At 35.6% G+C, this 26,415-nt stretch overlaps 1 long non-coding RNA gene across 1 annotated transcript; it reads left to right on the top strand.

The window, feature by feature from the left end:
- Positions 1-2,777: 2,777 nt before the first annotated feature.
- Positions 2,778-15,554, top strand: LOC113927149. Its single transcript, XR_003521515.1, has 3 exons — positions 2,778-2,914; positions 3,160-3,308; positions 15,429-15,554. It is a non-coding gene; the product is annotated as an uncharacterized LOC113927149 (long non-coding RNA).
- The last annotated feature ends 10,861 nt before the right edge of the window (positions 15,555-26,415 follow it).

Consider the following 26,415-nt stretch of genomic DNA (forward strand, 5'->3'; position numbering starts at 1 on the left):
TTTCTGGTGATAACAAGGACTGATAAGGGGTGGTGGCTGAGGACTGCAGGAAAAATCCTAGTCAAGGAATCAAGATCACTCATTACATATTGAACAAAGAAAGAAACAAAGAATGTTTCTGGCCTGAGATATGGGAAGAATTGAAGCAGCCATAATCAAAATAAAGATTATGTATTATAAAAGCTAACTGGAGAGCATGGAAAGAAATGACAGGGAATTATGTGGGTTAAAAATGTTAAAACAAGGAGCAATGCATTATATGGAACAATGGGAACAGATCAAGAAAAACTAGATGGCACACCATAGGTCTCAACCCTGCCCTGGCTCCAGTAAACTATTGCTCCGTATATCCCTTCAGGTCTCTGCACTACCCTTATAATTCTCCCATACTCTCCTATACCTTAGTTATAAGTCCTCAAGTAAATGAATGATTCTCAAATTATTCCGATTTGAGTCTATCATTGATTTCCTATTAGGAGCCTAAGTGATATGTCAGCTAATCTAAAACATCTTGTCTCATTTTTTCTTTTTTGTATATTATGGTTAGTAATTATGATCAAATTTTGAGTAATCACTAATAACCAACCATTATGTATATATAACATAATAATAGATATTATACTATTTAACATTTTAACACTTCTGTGAGGTAGGTTGTGCTATCTCCATAATATAGGTGAGAAAACCAGGACTCGGAGATGTTATATAGTCAGTTGCAGAGCCAGTCTGCTCCAGTATTTGTAAATTTTTTTTTTTTGTTTTTTAGAGAGGAGGAGAGGTGGGAGATGGGGCAGAGGGAGAGGGAGAGAGAATATTAAGCAGGCTCCACACCCAGCAGGGAGCCTGACACAGAGCTCAATCTCACAACCTGAGATCATGACCTGAGCCAAAATCAAGAGTCTGATGTTTAACTGACTGAGCCACCCAGGCATCCCCAGTATTTGTAATCCTAGATACGAGTACTATACGACTCCCACAAGAAGGGTACTAAGATGGGTAAGCCTGTTCTCTGCACTTAGAGTAGCATACACACGCACACACACAAGACTTGTGATTAAGGCAATGAGTGGTAAGTTTCTTGGACAGACATAATTGCTGGTGAACATTTATGTTCACCAGGCACCTGGATGGCTCAGTCAGTTGATTTCCACCCAAGTCATTCAGGGTCGTTAGATCGACTCACGTGTTGGGCTCTGCGATGGGCATGGAGCCTGCTTAAGATTCTCTCTCTCCCTCTCCTGCTGCCTCTTCCTGCCTCAAAAAAAAAAAAAAAAAAGTTTATGTTCACTATAGTCTGAGGAAGACAAAAGAAGAAATGGTATACACTCTAAAGAAAGGGTGTTATTGTCTTTATCTGCATACAGTATGATTTTCATTCTTTGTACATGTAAATTACTAAATTTTTGAAACAGTTATAAAGAGTGTGTAGGAGTGTTTTCAAACAATCAACTGATTAGTTGGTATTGAAGAAATCCACTTGAAAACTTCCTGAAGTCCATCAAAATGGATCATAACTAACTTGAGTTAGCTGGATGAAAACATTTGAGTAGGTGTATATAGTGGGGAATTTAAGCCACTCTCTGCACACAGACAGCCACGGTGAAAAACAGCTCAGTAAATTCAAAGCATGACAATCAAAGGTGTTATAATTACATTCTATTTCCATTTCACCTCACTTACTGTGCATGCTTATTATTTTATGCTGTTTACCCAGCCCCTATTCCCTCTAGTTCTGAGGTCAGCGGAATGGCATTTCCCCTTTAGAGCATTATTACCTCACACCCTGTAATTGGCTCGTGGAATTAGAGAGGTTGTGGTTATGGCAACGGAAGATTCCCCCTTTAATAAAAATGCAGAATTGTTATGGTGTGATTTACTTTCGCCCATTCAAAACATTATGCAGACTCACAGGGTTGTTGTTTTTTATCTTTCATTTTTTAAAAATTTGATATGTTTGCTATTAAACTGAACAGGCTGAAAACCATTAGACAGAGATATTTACAACTTGGAGGAATTACAGACACAATCAATCCAGACACTTTTGTTTAAAAAAAAATCCTTAGATATCATGTACAATTCACAGGACAGTTGTTTTCACATAAGGAAAGTTGTTATCTGCCAAAATTATATCAAAGATAACACACAATATCTGACAGAACAGAAAATTAGAGAAGAAATGTTCTTTGAGTTTGGAATCTTCATTTTATTTTTAAAAACGCAATATGTTTTTGTAAATTAATTCATTTATGATTTGGTGTTTCTGTTGTCAATAATTTATAGAAAGTGAGAACAGCAGTTGGCTTATTTATTTCAGGGAAAATTTTGAATCTTTTCTGAAGTCAACAGAACTTGAAAACTAAATTGAAAATCTTGCCATTCCCAAAGTACATCTTTTAGGAGCAGATGCCCAGCCAATCTTGGTAATCTTAATAGTAACACTTAATCACTGGTGACAAGGGGACTTTTCCATTCAGTACCATCAAAGACATTTGAAATTAAGGAAAATGAAAATAAAAATAAAGGAGGTGGGTTGAGTAGAGGGGAGCCACTGGTATAATCTAATCCACATTAAACCAGACACTGATAAAAAAAATGTTTTAGTATTCATATAAATTGGATAGTTCATATTGGCTTTTTTTGGGGGGTCATATGTTGGATTTTTAGAGTTTTTTGTTACTTCTCCTGGTTATTGTGACTCTGCACAATGGAAATAGAAATTCTAAGGGTTTGTGGTGTGTATTTGTAAGTCTGTGTATGCTGCACAGATGGGAGAAGGAGGGAGAGAGGGAAGGAGGAAGAAGGGGAGGGCATGCGTGGAGAGGCTTCCTTGTTCCTCCACCATGTGGCCAAGAGGCTTTCATGGTTGCCAAAGCCAGAGGGTCCTCAGAATCCTCCTCAAAGTGCTGGGCTAGAAGTAACTATCAATTGATTGGAATGAGGTGAAACCAATCCACTACTTGGGGCAAGAATGTGCTTTGGCAACGCATATAATAAGGGTCACTTTTCTTCTCTGTAACAATATTGAACTCACTGGGGCAGAAAATGAAATGGTTTTATACATCATGTCATCATAAAATACCCGAAATAGAGCTTTGTAGAATGTGGGTACAGTACTCCTCCCTTATCTGAGGTTTTGATTTTCATGGTTTCATTTACCAGCAGTCATCAACCGTGGTCTGGAAGCAGATGATCACCTCTGATATATGGTCAGCAGTAGCCTAATGCTAAGTCATGATGCCTATGTCATTCTCCCAACTTCATCTCATCACATAGGCATTTTATATCTCATCATCACAAGAAGAAGGAGGGTGAGTACAGTACAATACGATATTTTGAGAGAGAGATCACACATAATTTTTATTAAGTATATTGTTATAATTGTTCTATTTTATTCATTATTGTTAATCTCTGATTGTGCCTATTAAACTTTATCATAGGTATGTATATAGAGGAAAAAACACAGTATATATACGGTTTGTAGTATAGTTTTGGCATCTACTGGGGGTCTTGGAACATAACCCCCACAGATAAGGGGGGACAACTGTATTCAGTGCATGTCTAAAATTAACAAACAACTACTTTATGGTCTTTTTTTGTTGTTTTTGTTTTTATTTTTTCATTATGTTCAGTTAGTCCTTCTTTTTTGTTTTTCTGTTATTGTCCCTTTGTTTTCTTACATTTGGGTTCTTATAGTCTTTCTCTTAATTAAGGTCTTTTTGTTTTCTTCATGTTTGTTCAGCACAACACACCCATGCAGCAAGCCTCTTGGTTCAGGATGCATTTCTAAAGTTATATATAAGATAATGGGAACTCCTAAATAACTTGAGAACAAATTCATTTAACATGCAGGAAAGGTTAATAGATATAACTAGACTATGAAGAAAGAGCTTTACATGCAATTTCTTTGCTATGTAACTTTGAGTTGTGTACGCAGCTAAAAATAACCCAAGCACACCTGTGCTATTAAGTAATCCTTTATACTATAGACTTTAAGCTATACTGTGTTTCCACTTAAAAGTTGATAGCTAAGTTGTTTCTTAAATTTATCTGATGCATTTGAATTATTTCAAGTTAGCACCATTTTTCCATGATTGGCAAAAATAATAACAGTAGTAACTTATGAAATGTAAAGCTCTTCCCTTGGCTCTGTCAATGATAGGTTACTGTTTTTAGCCTTGGCCTTTCTGCTTCTATTAACTGGTAAACAAAAAGAAACTGCATTAGGTAATAAAAACTACAAATAATAATAATACTTCAACAAAGAATCAACACTATGCATAATCATAGGGAAATAATTTGTCAAGCATTTTTCTCCCTTTTATAGATAAGATGACAATCATATCTTTTCCTACAGTCTATGAAAATTCATAAAAATCTCTATGTGGGTGAGTGTCTTCAATTACATATTTTCGAAAAGCACATGCCTAGAAACCATAAGCAGAGAGGACATCAAACATTTTGGATTAGATAAGGAGCAGGACCAGGATAGGCTCCCAGAGTTTGTGTCAGCTTTGAGTCTCTAAGGGAGGCACATTTCAAAGACAGGGGATTCATTAGAGTTGCCTGGTGAATGGAACCCACTCATATCAGAGACTCTTCAGTATTGTACTAAGCTGAAATTTTCCACTTCTTATCTAGATTTCCTTTAGATTTTGTTTTTAATTCATCCATAATCTTACTGTCTTATATAACACATTTTTATTTTATTATATATTACCTTCTAGTCTTTAAATTAATAAAATATTTTAGTCATGTGCAATATAGGTATATTTGAGTATCTTGTATGCACAAAATCACACATACATATGTATTTCCTTGTGTATTTAAGAAAAGTTTTAGCATCATATCAATATTGTGAAGCTTTAGAATGCACAGTCCAGTGATCCATCTGAAATTAGAATCCTCTTCTGCTACATATATATAGGCATAGTCTAGGTCAGCTTTGAATATTCACAGTGGTATTTCACCATCATTGGAAGTCTTTGGATAACTCTAATATTTGAAATTTCTCCCCTGTGTCACACTGTGCTTTCTGCCTATGGTTCTCTCTTTAGTCTTCAACAACATACAGATTTAATCTAATGTGTCTTCCACATGCTGGTGCACATACCAGTTCTATTTCTTGCAGTAACTCCTTAAATGACATAGTTTCCAAATCAATCTCTCATCAAGCAACTTTCTCAAGAGTATTACATTGAGGGGTATTACATTTCCAATTATAGAAAAATGCGTCTATTACTAGATGCAAGTATTAGAGTATGAAATAGTATGCAAGTAAGGTCAAGCATTAGCTTGACTGTTTTTAGTTTGTTTGTTTTTTGTCTAATCTCATTCCTGTTGACCTGTGTCAAAATTTATCATTGAATAAAATCACAAGGTTGCTAGCCAATTGAACAGACACTATTCATTGTTCATCACTACTAGTTACATTCATAACTATGGTTTATCCTTACCAGCTGAATTTCTAATGTGTTCAGGTATCTAACCTCAGGAAAGTGTCTTTATCTCAAGCATAAGGTTAAATTCTAAATCCATGTTAATTATTATTAATTTGTTTTCCTTGCCAGAATTGATTAAGGAATGGATGGACATGTGACCCGGGTGTAGTCCATGAGATGTGTCAAAAGTCTATTGCGAGGGAGCAGGGAGGCAGGTTCCTGAAAAATGATTTCCTACAAGGAAAAAGAGAACACATAAAGGGACAGCTTCCCTTCTGCTGGACAGTATCTGACCCGCCTTTGATACCTGGGAATAAGGCAAATTACTTGCAACCATGAGGTGAATTAGTCACAGGTCAGGCAGACACACAGAAGATGACAAAGTAGTTCTTTTTTGTTTCTTTTAAAATTTATCAAGGTATATCTAAATGCATTGAAAATAGAGGTAAAAAAAACAATTAATTTTGACAAAGATGTATAGTCATGTAACAATCCCACAGTCAAGATACAGAGTAGTTTCATCACCACAGAGAGTTCTCATGCATCTTTGTAGTCAATCAACTTCCTCCACTTCTGGCCCTTGGTAACTATTAATTTCTTCTCTGTCATAGTTTTGTCTTTCCCAGAATGTCATATAAATGGAATCCTGCAGTATATAATCTTTGACTCTGGCTTTTTTCACTTAGCATAATGGATTTGAGATTCATCTATGTCATTACATAAACAGTAGCTTATTTCTTTTTATTGCCGAGTAGTACTCCATTTTATGCATGTGCCATGGGAACACTGGTTCTTTTTTTCTTTTTTTTTAAATTTTTTATTGTTATGTTAATCACCATATATTACATCATTTGTTTTTGATGTAGTGTTCCATGATTCATTGTTTGTTCATAACACCCAGTGCTCCACGCAGAACGTGCCCTCTTTAATACCCATCACCAGGCTAACCCATCCCCCTACCCTCCTCCCCTCTAGAACCCTCAGTTTGTTTTTCAGAGTCCATCATCTCTCCTGGTTCGTCTCCCCCTCTGACTTACTCCCCTTCATTCTTCCTCTCCTGCTATCTTCTTCTTTTTCTTTTTTCTTAAAATATGTTGTGTTGTTTCAGAAGTACAGATCTGTGATTCAACAGTCTTGCACAATTCACAGCACTCACCGTAGCACATACCCTCCCCAATGTCTATCACCCAGCCACCCCATCCCTCCCACCCCCAACCACTCCAGTAACACTCAGTTGGGAACACCGGTTCTTGATGATTGCAACCACAGGATCAACCAGACTGAAAGCCATCCTACTCTGGGACTTTTTGATAGGTGGGATAATTTTTCCTCTTAAGCTCTTTTGGTATTTGTTGGCCAACTCATTCTAACTGATGTACCAGATTGATCCATCCTACTATTAATGACAGCAAACATCAAGTTCAAATGTAAGGTGATGTATTTATTATTGCTAAGCATTTCACCTAAAGTAAGTTCATTCAAAATAAATTTACCCCAAATTCCATTCTATAGCCTGTTCACTTGAATTCTATCTTGTTGGATTGAGTACACCATAGTGGCTGTCAAGCTATATTTTTGACCTATTTTGTTACTTACTATGTGTGCTATTCTGTTTTATTTATGCTGTTACAAATTCGGTGAGCCTACCTTCTATCAGCTAATCAAACATAATGATATAACAAAAGTTATATATGTTGAAATCTGGTCATATTGTCTTTTATTATATTTTTCCTTTCTTCTTTATGTAATTTATCTAATTTTCCCAATAGGGACAAAAATGTTATTCCAATTTTTTCTAGATTTTCTCTAAATCTTTTTCAATTTGATATATTTGTCTTTAATAATGTGGAGAACTAATCTAATTAATTCTTATCCATACTGATACTCAGTTATTTCAGCAAAATTTATTAATGATGACACCTTTCTAGAAAAGAGTCATATTAATCTAGAAACATAATAGATAACATTTATTCAGTATGCATAAAGTTGTTTACATCCTCCTAAATATTTTACTTATATCTTCTCGTTTATTCTTCACAACTATTATCTCAAATTTACAAACGAAAGAACTAAGCTTAAATCTTAAACCACTCACAGTAAATGTTCTAAATTAAATTTTCTGCACCTAAATTTGTAAAATGTCATAAAAAGTAACATGAAGTATGGGCTCCTGGGTGGCTTAGTTGCTTAAGTGAGTGCCTTTGGCTCAGGTCATGATCCCGGAGTCCTGGGATCGAGTGCCACATCGGGCTCCCGGCTCAGTGGGGAGCCTTCTTCTCCCTCTGACCCTCTCCCCTCTCATGCTGTTTTTTTTTCTCTCTCTCTCATTCTCTCTCTCAAATAAATAAATAAGTAAAATCTTTAAAACAAAAACATTAAGTAATGTGTTCCTTTTTTGAAATGTATTTCTTTTGGCTATAAGGGTAAAGTTTCATTTTATTTCATTAATTTCTCGATACTGTTAAAAATAAACATGCCAATGCTTCTACATTAAAACCCAATGGCTGCACTCAGTATAAATGTATCCATATGGTTCCTATTTCTGTTTTATATTTTGAAAATTGCTCTAGCTGAAAAAGGTAGCAGCAACAACATAACCTATTGCCAATACATATGCGGGGCCCCTTAGAACCTAGCAACGCTCTTTAGTAAGCCTGTATCCCTTATCACTCACCTGATATGCAGTTATATATTTCAGTAGATACAATAGTTACACCCACACACCCTGTCATGTGTTTGTCCTCATCTTAAAAGGGATTAATCAAGGAATCAGATTATATACTAAAAGTATACTGACGAGACTGAGAGTCTTCTGTAAGTACTTTATAAAACTTTATTTCCAACATGATAAAACTACCATGAGGTGATTTTCTAAACCATCTGTGAGTGTTTGAGGGAAGACATCGATGCCTTTCTTAGCAAGTCATAAAGCAGGTTGCCCTGGAAGGTTTGCTGGTACCCCTGCCCAATGGCCTTTTTTTTTTTCTCCTAATTTGCTTTGATAGTCAGTGAGTGTATTTAGTCGTGTCTCCATTAATCATCTCCAGGGGAATCAGCCAACAAAGGTTATGATGTTCTGTTTTAGGATGTCAGTCCTGGTGTTTGCTTGAATACAAAAATCTCCTAGACAATTAGCCATGGCAATTCCAAAGCTGATGCTTAGAGGCCTTCGTTCAATTTAGGAAAGAACCCTGGGAAGCTACAAGAAAGGCTACAAAGTAGAAGAATGTCTCTGTTCGAGATAGGCTGAGACTAATGTATAAATGTGGGTAATGAATATGCAAGGAAGAGTCTTACTTCAGGAAGCAATTGCTTCTGCCCCAGGCATCTGTGTCTTTATAGTAATAATGACTGATGCCCCTGCTGCAGCTTTGTGGGCCAGAGCTGCAATAAACAAAAGGAACCCATCAGTACTAAAGGCTGTCATGCTATCGTCTTACCATAGATTGATTTCTCTCCATCAACTTCAACAGGCAGGACACTCAGGGAAGAAGTGTGCATCCTGTATAGAACACTATTTCAGGAGGATTGGGAAATGCTTGCTTGGGGAATTTCACTCTGTTTCACATCCTAGCTCTGTCACATCCATGTCATGTTGGCCAATTCCCTAGCTTCTCTGTGCCAAAGTTTCCTTACCTTATAGAATAAAAACAGTATCCAGCTCATTAGGGTTCTGATAAGTTATTTCACGTTAAGTGAAAAGAACAGTGTCTCACATTTTATAGGCCCTCAATTAATGGTAACTGTCATCAATCATTGTGTTGTATATATAATTACAGTTCTACTTTAGGACATCATTTGAAACTTTTTATAACTTCTAGGTACCAGCATCCATCAAATACTTGGGTTCCACAAATACCAAAACACTTGAATGTCGAAAATCTAAGTTAGCATCTTTATGAACTAACTAAAATTCACCAAGGTGAAGATTTAATCATAGAATATGTTCAGATACTTAAAGATACATAAATGCTATTATTCTACTCTATGTTATTCAGCATGAATATATAGTTTCTATATTTTTGTTTCAGTCATTTTCAAAAAACGACTCATTTAGAAGGTACTAATTAAGAAAGGAGAGAAACTTTTGAGGGGTGCCTGGGTGGCTCAGTAGGTTAAGTGTCCGACTCTTGATTTGGGCTCACTTCACGATCTCAGGGTTGTGAAATCGAGCCTCGTGTCAGGCTCTGCTCTCAGTGTGGAGTCTACTTGCGAATCTCTCTCTCCCTCGGCTCCTCTCCCCACTCTCTCTCTCAAAAAAATAAATAAATAAAATCTTTAAAAAAAGAAAAGAAACTTTGAGACACAGAGCTAAGACTATCCTTATTGTTGACATATTTTACTTGAAATCTCTGGAGAAAGATTCTTTGTTATATGATTTTTCTACTTTCTACTCCTAGTATTTCTTAAATCTCTTTGCCCTTGACCAAGAAAGCATACTCAGCTATTCATATATAATAGCAATCATACAGAAGGTAATATGTGTAGAGTACACATGAACGCTCAACACTGTTGTGAGGTCTTCACATGTATTATCTCATGAGACCCTTCACAACTCTATTGGGTCTTATTTATTATCCCCACTTTAGAGATGGAGAAACTAAGGCACAGAGAATGTGAAGGACCTGTTCCTGATCATAAAACTAGTAAGCCAAAGGGCTGGGACTGAAACCCTATAGAATATGCCCTCACTACCTCTAAAGCCAGCCCTCCAGAGTCATCATAATCATCCCCCACTAATCATAATCAGACATATGGCTTGACTGGTCATCCAACAATAATCTTCCTGGTTATTTTATACAGAATTCTGTTTTTCTTTGGACTAATATCTTTTAAAATATGCTGTTTTCTTATTTAAAAAATGATACTATCATAAACACAAAGCAAGAGGGTTACTTGTGTCTGATTTCCTTTAGTGAGCAAAACTTCCATGATCAGATGATCAGACAAAAGAAATATTAGGTCCTTAATCTCTAGATTTATGAGGTTGGATTATAAAGTAATTAAATTAACTTTTTAACACAGCTCCAAATGAGTTCTGTTCTATTCAGTTTTGTCACAGCTTGGTGGGGATATGATTACCATTTTAATACCCTCACTACTCTTACAGATTTCCTTTTATGTCTGAAGCTCATTTCTTTGTTTTTCTCCTTTTAATTCTCCTTAGTGGTGAATGGTCATGTGTTGAAGGAAGAGGATTAATTTTTGGAAGGAGCCAAAATTCATTTAAACAAAAGTATGGGTGAAAGACTATGTCAGCATTATAGCAAAGAGAGAAAGGGAGGGAGAAAAGAAAGTTTCTCTATGTTGTTATAATGGATCCAGAATGAAATCTGAAAAGTAGTCTCTAAGAATATTTTGAGTGGTATCGAGTTGTATTCACTGGAATATATGTGTAACCCCCACATTTGACAGCTATAAGGGCAACATTCCTTTTGTTAAAACATTGAGGAAAAAAGGTTTTAAACTGCATTTTTTTTAATGGGCACTGAGTCAAAAATCTGGAATTTTTTGGATCTCCAGAGGATGGCAGGAGGGGAAAGAAAAGAAGTTCGTTCGAGTGTGAAATTTCATATAAACTTATGCTTGTGTCCCTTTTTATTGTTTTCTTAAGCAGCCAATGCTCCATTTCTACATACTATTTCTCCTAAGACCCACTGCTCTGGAATTTTGGGCTCTAATCCAATTACAACTGTGGAAAGAGAATAGTTTTAATAATAATGGAATCTGGCTGTTATTATTCAAACTTTTTATCAACCTGGAAGCAACGCATGTTATTTGTACGATAAGACCTTCCATAAACCTGCATTATCTATCACACTATTCCTAAGCTCAAATAGCAAAAGAGCCCACTTTGCTTTCAAGTGTATTTCTCACCTGTCTCAGTTAGGTCACCTTCTGAATTGTATTTTTCACCATCCTCCCCTTCTCCTTGCCAAACAATTTTTAAAGTCTCAGGAAAGCACTCTTTGAATTGTGTTGTTCATGGCAGAGTCTGCATTGCTAATTCTTCCTGAGTGTTCTCAAATTGTGGCTTGTCTCCAAATCCAGAAATGCAAAACAATGTGATTTCTGTAGTTTCCTACATGATCCAATTTAAGGCATTTGGGCTACTCACATTTTATATCATTAAGAGGTTTTTTTAAATTTTTTTATTGATATGGTCCCTAAAAATTACTTACATGGTCAGTAATAGATAAATTATGTGGTCAACTAATGATATTATAAACATATGGTTATGTAACCTCTAAACCCAAAGATCTATCATGAATAAATAAGACAGAATACAAATCCTGTGAGAACAAATTGCATGCTTCCAGTTTCCCTTAGGAAACAGCTGTACTGAATCAGGTGGATTGATGAAGGCCAACTACATTTGGCCTTGAGAGTTGGCCTTAATTAGCATCCATGACTCTCACTAAAATTTATGAGGATAAACTTTCCTTGGACATAAAGTTACCTGCTTTTTTGTTATCACGTCATGCTCATTGGCATCCACAAAGCACTTTAATATGTCCAGACTTGCATGTAGAACTTTGATAGCATCTTATTCCTAAGGCTTCTTAGGGTTGTATGATATTTTCTCTTGATATATTGAATAAGTTTCCATGAGACTTACAGATTATTAAATGAGAAGTTTTCTTGCTAGCTAGGGGTAATATGAGTAAAACCCAACATTAGAACATTCTTATGTATGTTTTCACAGACATTTATAGCAGACGCCAGTTGCTAGAGGCTAAGTAATTTTATTTAGCAAAAATACTAAACAGGGTAAGGTCTTTCAGATAGTCACCATTATCTGAAATTTGATATGCTCTGAGGCTTTTTGAGGTTTATGTGGAAACAATATCATTGCAGACAGCTTCAGGCGATGCACAGGGCATCCATGAACTACAATAGGTGTCTATTTCCCATCAATTATCCCTACCTAGAAATTGCCAGATGGTGCTTAAGAGACTGGCTAGATCACTGGATAATCTATAGATGGAACTGAGAGCAAGTTTTATAGGAACAAGTGAATATTATTCAGTTATTTAAGAATACTAGGAATAACATTGACTTGGTCAGATAATTTAATATTTAGTCATTATTAAATTAATTTTTGTAAGGAAGTTAGAGATTTTCTGATTTGAGAGGACCTAAGAAACAGAATCACTCAAACTATACCAAATAGGTCAATATTTAACTAGTCATTTACATCTTATTTAATACTCTGATCTCATTTACTTATGCATTTAGGGTGACTTTTGACTCCTATTTACTGTGAGTAAATGAATGAATGGGTATTTAATAAAGTCAATACTTAATTAGTAGCCTTTACAATATTTTTCCATGAAGAACCTTGAAAAAAGACCTAAACTGTCTTACTCTGAGGAATAAAACTTCATCTATGGATGTTTGATTGGGAGATCAATATTTTGCCATTTATTAGTAAAATTGGCATAAGAATATATCTTATTCTGACTAGCTCCGAACAGAGCTGTTAATTTTGGTAAAATTGTGTTACAAAAAAAACTATAGAAAATTTTGAAAATATAATTAAATGAAAAATTATCCATAACCATCAAGGCATAACCACTCTCATATTTTGATATATATAATCACTTAGGCATTTTACTATGTACATATGATTATATATATAAGTATATATGTAATATATAAATGATAAATTTATAAAAATAGGTAATTAAATATATAATACAAAATATGGTATAATAAGGCTTTTTGAGGAAAAAATCATAATTCCACAACACTACAACTCCTGCCGCTTTTCATTTTACCTTCTTGTCTGCATTCATATTTCTTCTTAATTGTAATTATAAAATTCATACTTCAATAACTGCTTTGATAAGAAAATTATTTGATAAGATATATGCATTTCTATTGTTTTAAAGCAATTCTTTTAATACACATTCCTTTCAAATTCTTCCAAGAAGTGAAAAACCATGACATTTACATCTGAAGTGTTTTAGTCTTTTTGGGTGACAACTCAGGAGACATAAAAAAAGCAATAACATGAAAAATTCCAAACATCTTATTTCCATATGGGAAGCAGCTGTTCTTTTTCATGCTGGTAAAGGGAGATTTACATGCTCTCTGCTCTATCTAGCCTACTGGGGCCCTGATCATTGAAATCTCACTCCTGCTCGGATGCATCTTTGAGGGCTGGTGGTGATACAGATAACAGTCATTGGAATTTATTCTGCGACAAGCAGTGTGCTGTGAATTTTATGGTCATTACCTCATTTAATTCTTCGACTACTATTTTAAAGATGAAGGAACTCAGAAAGGTCACATGTCTTGTCCAAGGTCATACAAATTATAAGTGGCAGAGCCAGGATTTTCATCTGCATGTTGTCAGAGCCCTTGATCACAGCACAGTGTTATCCTGTATGTCTCTGAGTAGCTACATTCCACTGTTGACTAGGAGATTAGTAAGTGGATGTCTTTTGCTGGAACCCTCCATACCCTATCAGTTGTCTTCACATCTTTAAGTAAATACTCTGGCTTTCAGAAGATAGTCTAGCCTTGGAAAATCTATATTCTAGTCCTGGGAAAGCTCCTGATAAACTATTCCTTTTCTAGCAATTTTTTCTCGTTTCTTGGCTCAGTACCTTGAATTAATCCCTATATAGAGTCAATCATTAGCTATTTCTACTTTATTCTTCTCACCCAGACCTGGAAGCTTTATACCTCCCCCTAAAATCAACTTGCATATACTTTTCTTGTCTGCAGTTTCTTAGCCATTTGAGACATTTGAAGGATCTCCTAACATTTCCAAAGCAATTCAGGTCCTCAAAAGCCTTCCATCTAGTTTTCCATTTGCTCAGATCAAATGTTTGGAGTCAACTCTGAATCCTCTTTAAATCATGAGCACATTCTATAGGTTCTACTTTCAAAGTAAGTTCAAGATACAACCACTTCTTACTTTTTTTCATTGCCACGACCCAGTTCCAAGCCTCTCCTCCCTTCTACCTATGATTCCTCTCCTTCTACACTTGCCTCCATATTCTATTATCCACACAGAGGCCAGAGGGATCCTGAAACTTGTGTTAAATTGGGCCTCTCATCTGCTCAAAGCCCTCCTTTGGCTTCCATTTCAGACCAAAAGCCAGATGCCCGCAAGGCCCACTACCCGCTGCCCTGTCAGTCTCCCTCCATTCTGTTTGTCTAGCCAAACTGGTCACCTGAACTTTCTCAAATAACCCAAGCATCTTTATATTTCAGAAGCTTTGCACTTATTTCTCTCTTTGCCTCAGACATTTTTCTGACCAACAGACACATGACATGATTCTCCATCTTACTTCGTGTCTTTGCTTGTAAGTGACTATTTTAGAGGGGCCATTCCTGAGCACCTTATATAAATTAGCAGCTGCCAACCTCAATGTGCCTTATTCTGCCTTTCCTTATTTTGTTTTTCACCATAGCAGTTATATAAACCTGACCTATAATATATTCATTTCTTTAATTACATATTGCATCGCCACTACAGTATGATCTCCATGAGGGAAAGGAGTCTGCTGTGTCTACTGCTATATTGTCAGCCTAGAATAGTGCCTATTCACAAAAAATATTTGTTGAAAACATGAATGAAATTCACCTTTTGAGATACTGTTTTAGAATGATACTAGTTACTTTATAAGTATTATGCAAATCACTTTAAAAATCATGCTTAAAATTTACCATTTACTTTAATAATCCATGTTATATGTTGACACTTGAGCCCAGAATCAAATTTATCATAAAATTATCCAATTTAAATAATTAAATAGGTACCTAAACAGAAAGACAAACTAATTTTTGATGATGTATATTTATAAATAGCACTTGTTGTCTAGTCCAGATACCTTATTGTCAACATTGCATACTTCGGCTATGTGCCATTTTCTAACACTGAGAATGTTCAGAAGTGCAATAATGCTATCTCCACTTCCCTTTTCCCCTTAGTTGTTCCTATTTCTAAGATTTTTTTACCCACTCTACCTATAGCTCTTCTTTAGAAGACCATGCTGGTTTTTAAAGCTGTGATCACAAGGGAAGAAATTCACTTTCCCCAGACTGGATCAAATCTATTCATTTTGTCAGGTAATATTTTCTATTTCCTGCTAAGAAACAGTTAATGAAAGCCACCAGGGAGAATGATAAGAGGAAAATAAAATCTCAACCAAAAGAATTATGGCTATTCTTACAAATTGAAAACTTATTAAAATTAAACTTTCACTAGCAAAGTTGGTCGTTAATGCTATTCTGAATGCTATCCAATTTCATGTAGAAGATGAACCTAAGATCAAATGGGCCTTTACCCAAAAAACCCACATAAAAGATGACTTAAGCCAAATTCCGATTAATATGCAAAGAAAGGAGGAGACATGAGATAATTTAAGGAAAAGAAGTTTTGTTTTGTTTTGCTGGTTTTCTTCTCTGTTCTTTTCTTTTCTTTTCTCTTCTTTTTTGGTGGTTTATTATGACCAGGCCTGAACCCATCTATTTACAGTTTTCAGGGGGAAAAAAGGATTTTTTTCTGACCACAGCTGAAGAGAGACCCTGACAGAGCTTTCCTGCTCCCCATCTCCCATGTCATCAGTGTTTTCTGGGAGAGGAATCTGAGGTGGTTTTCCAGCTAAGTGCTCACAGCTGTTTCCACAGCATCAGTCAGATGGAGTTTCTGCTCATGTTGACTTTGGCTTCAGTCTTCCCCTGGAGCCCAGGAGCATAAGAGCACTTGCTCTGAGGCCTGGGGCTCTGGACAAACATTCCAGTTTCTGAGTTCTTAACATTCACATTTGATGAATTCTTCTTTTAATTTCTCCTGGAGAAAAGTCAAAGACACTGGAGAGTCCCCTCTGCCCTCTGACAACTATGGTATTTCCCCCACACAGAACCCTTTCCTAGTTTATATGTAGCTGACAACCTGGAAAATAGCGTGTACAAACTATGCCAATCCATAAAAATATGCAGTCTTTTAAATATGTTTCAACACATTTTGACAGTCTTCTGAAATTCCAGACTCCTTTGAAGACTAAAAGTAAAAGAGGAAAACAGTCTTTAAAGTAAACCCTGAAACATTTGCGTCAAAGGCACTATGAGAAAATATGAAATGTAGTTACAGAGTTAATTAAGGGGGTCAGCTGTCATAATTGCACTGAGGTAGGATAGCACTTCTTAATGTTATTTTGATAAACTTTCAAAAATAATAAGTCTAATGCTGACTTTTGGTTAAAAATAGTTTTATGTGCATCCTCACAGGAATCATGAGGCAAAATTAATGATTGATTCTTCAACATCTGAAAGATTGCACACAAAAAATTATAACAAAATGGACTTAGGAAATGGTCCATTTTTGTTAACTGGCCAGCATTAAATGGGTCCAAACATGTAATGGGTGAACCCTGCCTGCATTTGGGATAGCAGTAGAGCTTTACAGCTGTGGTTTCCATAGAAAGATGTCAGTTGTGAATAAGGCAGAACATTCAGACAAGGGTTATGAAAACAATCATTTGGATAACAAAAAGGACCTTAGAATCTTTTGCCTGGCAAGTTCCAAAAGCATGCAGTTTAAAATTATTGTAATAAATCTACCAGTATAGTCAAAGTTGGCATTAAAGTGGTATTAAATGACATTTCAAAGTTCCATCAAGTCCACTACTATGATATTTATATAATGCTACCCAAAGACATAAAACTTCTACATGCCTGGTCAATTTATTTTATACACACCACACACACACACACACACACACACGTGTATGCACAGGCAAATGTTATATACCACTATAGTATTGTATATCTTCTTGTGAGTGTGTTATTTAGACAATCAACTTTATCAGAGCATACTTCTTGCTTCTTATACTGATTCTGTAAATAAAGCACATAGCAAATAACCTGGAATCCATGACTATGTTAACCATGTTATTTGCAACATTATCCTAATGATAAACAAATAAAATACACATTGTTCATATTGTTGTGAGTTGGTTATACCCCACTTATTTCTGAACCATTTAAAGCATGAAATCAAAAATATCTTCACTTTGACAGTATAGTTTGATGCATCAGAGTGTGGTCTCTGGAGGCGGGTTGCCTGGGATTAGGTCCTATCTCAGTTTCTTGTTAGCTGTTTGACCCTAAGCCAACTATCGATACTCTATGCCTCAATTTCCTCATTTGTAAAGTGAAAATAATAAAGGATTAAATGCATATTTGATGTAAGGTGATTACAGAGCACCAGGCATATCATTTGCTTTCAATAAAGAATAATTATTTTTGTTGTTGCTTTTCTACCTAATGCAACTCACCTCCTAATGGAAAAAATTTTCTCAATAACATTGTGTCTGTGGTCGTCTAATATAAGCTTAAATAGTAAGGGATTGCTTTCTGGAAGGGCCCAGAGCTTTGTTGGACAGCCCTATGGGCTGGAAGTTTCAATGTTCAATTTAAGCAAAATCTGCATTCCTGAATTTTCTAGGTATAAAGATGAACTCAGATCATTTCTACACCTTCCCCATTACAACCTTCAAATAAAACTTTCTGTAATTCCAACTCCTAACATCTACCTATTATTATTCCTATCCAAGCCAAACATGCTCCATGCACTCAGATATTTCTTCTGTTACATAATTTTATTAGTCTCTCATCATCTTAGTGAGAGGTTTGAAAACTTCATTTTTTAGTCTCTGAGCCTAACAGATAGATTATCCTCTCTGACTTCTCTGCTCTAATATTTTGGTTATATTGTTTGTGGTCAAATAAAACCCTTTGGTCTCTTTCACATACATTTGGTAAATCAGCCTCCTGTAATTATTTATCAATATTTTTAGTGTAAATATTGACTATAGGATTTCTGATTTTAGCAATGACAAAGTAGCTTGTATCAAACCAACCCACTGGCCAAGAAAACATATAAATGTTGGGTAAAACAATAAGAAAAATGGCAACATAAATGTTGCAGGTAGCTGCAGTCGTTAGCAATCAAACAAGACAGCCATGACTTAAGGGGTCAACATCACTATGAGAAGGAAAATATAGAGATGTATGGGGGCTATTCTCTACCATCTCTTTCTCTCTAAGAAAGTAACAGTCTGGAGCTTTTAGCAGTCCCACAAAGTTGTGGAAACAAAAACTACAATGAAGAGCTACCAAAGCAGGCAAATCCCACAGACAAGAGAACCACAGAGAGCCTCATAATTGATGTCTTTTTCTTGTCAAGACATTTGTGTAAGTCCAAGCTTCAAAGGGAAGTGTAGGGAAGACACTAACTAGAAAATGCCTACTGAGAGCAGAAAGCCAAGCAAAATCCTTGACATTTTATAGGACTGTGGGGGAAAAAAAATGTCTGGGTGTGCCAAGGAGAAGAAATTTTGGTAAACACTCCAGGCTTTCAGTTAAGAGCCTTGATGTAGGAAAAAAGCACAAATTAGAAATAAGTCAATCTTCACAGAGCTTGCAACCCAGCAACCAGTCATTTCAATCTTTGACTGATTCAAGTGATCTATACCCTAACTGTTGCTATCAAAAAAAAAAAAAATTCTGAAGGGACAAAATTCAAAGCCAGAGCCTGTACAGTTTTTAAGTAAAATATCTGAAATTCAGCATATATATTTTTGCCTTTTAAAGAAATTAAGAGGAAGACACAGTCTTTAATACTTCATGAGTTAGCCAAGTCCTTCCTGTGCACTTCCATTCTACTTAGCTTATCTATTGGATGTTCTTGTTTTGTTTTTATATTATATTTTTCTGTTCTAAAATGTCCATTTTTTAAAATTTTCTCTATCTTTCCTGACACTTTCTATTTTTTCATTTATTTCCAGAATGATAATAATTAGTCACTGAAGTATTTGATAATGGCTGCTTTAAAATCTTATTCGTTAGTTCTAACATCTCCATCGTCTTGGTGGAGTTAATTCTAACATCTCCATCATCTATTGATTATCTTTGTAATTCATTCATTTGTGGTATGACAAGTGATTTTCAACTGAAGCATGGACATTTTGTGACTCTGGAAGTTATTGAAACCTTGTTTCAGTTGGCACCCTCTGACACCACTCTGCAGGGAATTGGTAATGGCACCACCTTGTTACTGCCAAGTGGGGCTAGAAGTCCAGGTTTCCCACTTGATCTCTGTTGTCGTCTAAAAAGGAATGGTTTCCTCATGCTTGCTGGGCAAGAATGTTCATGTTCATGTAATTGTTCATGTCTGCTTCTTATAAGTAGTCATACTGAATTAGGGCCCACTCCCAATGACCTCATTTTAACTTAATTACCTGTTTAAAGATCTATCTCCAGGGATGCCTTGGTGGCTCAGTCAGTTAAGCGATTGCCTTTGGCTCAGGTCATGATCCCAGGTTCCTGGGATTGATCGAGTCCCGCGTCTGACTCCTTGCTCAGCAGGAAGCCTGCTTCTCCCTCTCCCTCTGCTGCTCTCCCTGCTTGTGCTCTCTTTCTCTCTGACAAATAAATAAATAAAATCTTTAAAAAAAATAATAATCCCACTACTATATATGTACCCTAAAGAAAGTTGTGACCATAAGGAAACCTTCACAAGGATTTTATTACAATATGATTTTTAGAACAAAATTGTTGGAAATAATATAACTATTTATTAATAAGGTGTTATAGACTGAATTGCATCTCCCCCAAATTATATGTTGAAGTCCTAACTCCCAGTACCTGAGAATGTGACTGTATTTGGAGATAGATCTTTATTTTTTAAAAGATTTTATTTATTTATTTATTTATTTATTTATTTATTTATTTATGTGTGTGTGTGTGTGTGTGTGTGTGTGTGTGTGTGTGTGTGTGTGTGAGAGAGAGAGAGAGAGAGAGAGAGAGAGAGAGAGAGAGAAAGAGAAACACAGCAGGGGGAGTGGTAGGGAGAGGGAGAAGCAGGCTCCCTGCTGAGCAAGGAGCCAGACGCATCCCAGATCAAGCCAGACTCGATCCCAGGACCCTGAGATCATGACTGAGCCGAAGGCAGACGCTTAACCAACTGACCCACCCAGGTGTCCCTCCATGGCAGTTTTCATTCTAAAATTATTTCTTGGGGTTTCTTTTGCAATAAGACTTACATGACTAAAAGTGGTGCTTATCATTGTTTACCATGTCAAAGTCAAAGATAACTGCAAGCACCCATCAAATACCTGTAACTATTTCTAAAATGTTAGAATTAGAGCTGCCTGGAAATGCCAAGTAATAAGTCATAAATTTAGGTAACAGAAAATTTAAATAAAAAAATCATTCTTCCTTCGTTTCCATTTTCTGAACAATGTTGGTTTGCATATGATTGGGATTGTATTAATGTTATCTTCTCCTGCTGTTTCAGGAATACCTATTTCCTTCTAAAGGCTTTAAGTATCCATTTTTGGAAAAGCAGAAAAATCATTCTTAATTACATCACCATCAGCCTATCAAACAGCCAGGTCAGAAAACTCAATCAGCACTGTGGAAGGAGAAAGAGAAACTGAGACAAATATTAGAAACACCATACTACCTTTTAGATTAGGTATTATAATCAACTTGAAAAACTAAGTGTTAGAGAAAAAGTATATTAAAATTAAAAAGAGAAACAGAAATAAGTCCAAGTCTTTCTCAACATTAAAGAGGTGTGTTTTGAAAGGTATTTTCTGATGGGGTCAGACTAAATCATCTGACAGAAAAAGACTCAGACTAATTTTTATACTGCACAGCTGTGGAACCATGAAAGAATATATTTATTCTCTAGGAAAACCCAGTCTATTTAGAAGCTTCAAAACCTGATTTTTAGTATGAATCACACAATGGAATGGAAGGAACCCTGAAAGATAATTTAATTTAACCACCTGGCTGTAGTGATGAGGAAACTGAGGCACCCTTGAGTTAAAGGTCTTGATCAAAGTATAAAGGGATTATGAGGGCAGGGTCAGGAGCAAAATTCATTTGTAATCTATAGTTCAAACTTGTTTTTTTTTTTAAGCCTATCCATTTAATCGATGTCTCCATTAAAATACTCAGCTCTTCTTTGCCTTAAAAATGCTTTTGGGAATTCTCAGTTGGGATTTCTATACAACTTCTCTCTGGGTTCTGAGTGTAACCTAGGTCTAACGCTAACTGCTGACTCTGTGTATGAGATCACTGGCATTTTTCAGTGCAGGTGCCTTTGAAGGTGCTCAGATTTCAGGCCACCGCCAAATGGCCTGGACAAGCACAGGCACTGAAAACCACCCTGTTGATTTTGGAGATCTGTCCAAATTTGTGTCCTTTCATTCCTAAAAAAAAAAAAAAAAATCACTAGATCATCTGAAGTCTAAAGAATTTAGTTAAATATGGTGAAGAATAAACATCTTTCCTAGGCTGATCACTTTTCTATCTTCTGTTCTCATTCCTTTTTCTCCATTCTTAAATAATATTCAGAACTACCAGTTTGCTGCTTTGAAAATCAAAGGAGTCACACAAGTAGGTTTCTAAATCAGTCAAGAAACATTTTTTGAATGCCTACCATATTCTAGGCAGTATGCTAAATATATTTAAAAGTATCATGAATACAGGAGAATCTGGATAGCCCAGGTCTTTTCCCAGGCTATTTTGACTCAGAATCCATTGGTGGTGATTCTTGTCAGATGTATACAATCATCATCTTCTTTCATCCTCCCTAATTTGTCATACTTGAAGGCAGTGATCCAGTGCAGTTAGAGTTTTTGCAAGTTTTTGGAAATAAGCCTGGTTTATATTGACAATAGGAGACTGTCTAGTCTTTATCCAGAGTCTTTCTTGGGATATAATCCAGAGCCCTGACACATTTCAGGCCATTTCTGCCACCATCAACATCACTGGAACAACCCCTGCTGGCCTTTGACAATATCTCCTCAGCTCCAAGCTGAGATCAAAGTAAAATAAGTTGGGTCACAGAAGAGAGAAACCGATGTGGGGTGGGGGATAAGAAGGGAAAACAGTCACATTTATGAATGATCAGCGCAGGGAGTAAGGGAATAATTTTCTTGTCAAATTTGTTTATAGAAAACAATAAAGAATTTTTTCATTTTTATTGAAAGAATCATTTAAGCAACTGTTAAAATTTTTGACCTATATGTATTCAAAAATTATCATTTTAGCACAAGCAATAATACCTGTTATGCCCCTGTTTTAAACAAGATGGGGTATGAGAATTGCTGGTATTGAATAAGGAGAAGATTTCTATCTACAGTGAATTAAATCAGGAAAAGTAAGAACTCAGAGATAACTACACCATTTGTGTATTCATTCAGCAAATATTAGGACCCATTGGTGAAACTATTTGAAAAACAAATGAAGCATGAGCTATATCTTATTTAAATTTTTGCATCTAAATATTACTAATAAGAACTATTAAACTGCTTAATGCATATTCTGTTTAATAAATTTCAAATACAAGGAATAAATATGTTAGAAAACCATTTTGTTTCCATATGGAACTGAGGCTTAATTAATAGAACATCAAAAAGTTCTGATGAATACTAAGTGCTCTGATCTCAAGTGGGTAATTAACTTTAAAACATTAAATACAGTATACAACATAGGATTCTGCAAAGGTAAAAAATATCCCAGAAACATCATGGATTTAGAATTTGAATCAAGAATGATTCTTCAAAAATTAGGCATGGACATACACTATCTTGGTTCTATGCAAAATTAAACAATGTTTATTATCAGATATATATGAATTTATGAATATATATTCATAAATATAAATATATATATTTAACCTTCTCCAAAGCTTGTAGAATGAGAACTGGCTTTATAATGGATTTACTGGAGGAACAGATAACACATATTTCAAGACCTTGAACCTTTCAGAATTGGGTGTCAGTTTGTTCACTCTAATTCTTTTTGGGCTGGGAGTATGTCAGAATGGAAATATTCTGTGTGAGGCTCTGGGGAGTCAGAAATGGAGTGGGCAAAGAAAAATCTTGTTAAAGGATGTACTACTTAAAATTAAAATATTCTTTTGAAAGGCTAAGCCTAAGCATTTACTTTTAACAATGATCTCTCCTAATCAGATGACAAGATACTTTCCTTCCAGATAAACCAGAGACTTAAAGAAATGAAGCAGATTGAGGAGCAGGTAGGTTGATGAGGGAGTGCAGGCAGTCCAGTATGTAGTGGAGTGGGAGGGGATGAATGCTTGCTCTGCCACCTGCTAGTTTTGTGACCACAGAGAAGTTACTATCCCAGTCCAAGACTCTGTTTCCTATCTGTTATATGATTATAAATGTACTAATGTTGGCATAGTTGTGAGAACCAAAGGAGAAAACAAGTAAAAAAAACTAGCACGGGGCTGGAAGAAAGGACAGGCCCCATATAAGGGGTAAGTCTAAGGTTTTAGGAGTCCCAAGTCAGAGGAGAAGCCACAGGGAACAGAATTACTCTGCTTTAGCAAACTAGGAGGAATTCAGCTTTCTTATGAAATGAAGAGGCAGAGCAATGTCAAACAAGGAAAAAAAAAAGCAAAAGAGAGAGATAAAGCTGCCCAATGCAAAAATAAACATATCGGCAAATAAAGGAAGTAGATAACTGCAGACAGAAAAGTGTTCTGAGAAAAATATAGTGTCCTAGAAAGAAATGAAAGTGGACACTTTATCCTGGATGTCTAGGAAAGTTTTGTAAGACTCTAACTGCAAGACAATTCATAATTCAAATACACAGGGGAATAGCATTGCAAACAAAGGGAGCAGAGTGTGTATAAAATGAACTCAAAAGTTGAAGCAGAAATAAGTCAGTAATCCTAGAACTCAGAGAATTAAAACAATAATAGATGAGGTCTGAGAGGGAGGCTAGAGTCAAATCATGTAGAGTTTTTAGGGTCTCCTTAGACAAGGTAAAACTTTCAATTTTGTTTTTTAAGACTAAGAGCAAATCACTAGAATCTTTAGTAAAATTTGATATATCATATTTTAAGATAAACATTCTGGCAGCTCTGTGGCATTTTGTCTTAAAAGCAAGAATAGAACAAGACCATTTAAATGGCTTCAGGAGCTATGCAACAGTTCATGATTGTTTGATCTAGTATGGAGATGTAGAAATGATTAGAGATGGGCAATCAGATTCAGAATAGATGGTAAAGGTGGATCTGATGCTATATGAAGATGAGGAAAAATGAGGAATCAACCATAACTCATAAGTTTTTGGCTTGAGAAACAGGATGAGTAAGGGTGACATTTCCTGACAGAGGGAATATTTGGAAATAAGCAATGTGAGGAAGAATGGATTGATGTAGGCAAAATGGTAAATAATGAAGGTTTTAGTTATAATTCTAATTTAATAGACATTAAATTTGAGATGATAATTTTTCACCCAAGAGGAGATACTATTGAGGAATTGGATTAATGAGATTGGTATTCAAGGAAGAGATTCAATCTGGAAAAATAAATCTGGGAGTTATTAACATATATTCAATTTGATGTGATGAATTTATCAGATTCCCCAAGAAGAGAGTGTAGGTAGAGAATAAGCCCTAAGAGTGCGCTTGGAGTGCTAACATGTTTGGAGATCTTGAACAGTAGAAGAAGCCAACAGATTAGACTGCTATCCTGGAAACCACATGAAGAAGCCAAGTTTCAAGTCGATCTTCAAGGAGGAAGTGTTTACCTATCAAATGATCTAAAAGGGTTGGTTACAATGAAGACAGAAAATTGAGTATTGGATTTACAATGATTGAGTTGTTGATGACCTTAACTTGAATAAGTTCAGTGGTGCAGTGATCATGATGGCCTGAGTGTGGTGGATTAAGGGGAAAATGGGTGATAAAGTGTGTAGACATGAATTTTAACAGCTTTGTTTGTTTAAACAAAAATATAAGCAGTTCTTCCAAACATAAATTGAATTGCATCTGTCTCCAGGAAAACAAATAAACAAACAAACAAAAAACACCTTCTTATAAGACACCTGCCATATCTTTATGATTAATTTTCAGAATTGATTCCATGGCTTCCTTAATAGTGCACATTGTCTTAATGGTGCTGAAGCTTAATGGTGACAGAGCAGAAAATGTTCTTGTTCTCAAATTTTTTGAATTTTAATTGAATCAGAGTAAAAAATAATAATGTGTCTCTTTTTGCAAGGTGAATAAAGCTTGAAATAGCAATAAAATTATTCAAATCATTCCAGAGCACTATCTCAAGAAAATTTTTTCCCAAAATGTATATAAACATTCAATATGAATTTTTGACCAAAGGTTCTCAAGCTCATCCATGGCCCAGTCAGATGCTTTTGGTCAATTATGCAAAGTAAAAGGACTCAAAATACTCTACTTTTAATTCTTGTCAATATCAGAACCTATTCCAGACACAGCTGTTAGTTAGTGGTTTTAGTGGTTCCATGTGCACAGTTCCAGATGTGCTACCTGCACCACGGCCAAGACAATGTGATATCTATCTCATCAAATAGCAAAAAAATTCTCTTATATATGGTATTGACTCATGTGATGGAATTGTGAATCTCCCAACAATTTCTCCCGGGTATTACCTGCACATTTAGTTTTAAATGACTAGGATCCACTGCAGTTGGTCTCATCATCTAGCCTCAAAACACAGTGATATAAAAATGTATTTACTGAAAATAGCATGCAGCAGTACACAACATAATTCAGAATCTACAGTGGCAGGCACCTTGAGCCTTCAAAATCCAATGGTATTCTTCTATAGTTTTAGGCAATGGTTGTTAGCACTATGCAAAATTTTCCCAACCAAGGCTATTAATCACAAATAATAGAAGTCTAATATAGAGGTAGTTGTGGAACTTCTTTATTTTTTTTCTTTTCCTTATTTTATTTTATAAGCAGTATTTGTTCAATGTAAAGACATCTTATTTTTTATAAAGTACAGATAAAGAAGAGAATAAAATTATATTTTATTATCATCCTCACTGTTGAAAATATATTTATCTGCCTCTGTCTCAAGAGAGAGATGGAGACAGGGAAAAAAACTATAATATACGTATACAAGGAAGAAATAGGAGAAATTTGGGGCAG

This window comes from Zalophus californianus, chromosome 7 (assembly GCF_009762305.2).
Source record: "Zalophus californianus isolate mZalCal1 chromosome 7, mZalCal1.pri.v2, whole genome shotgun sequence".
NCBI classification, from domain to species: Eukaryota; Metazoa; Chordata; class Mammalia; order Carnivora; family Otariidae; genus Zalophus; species Zalophus californianus.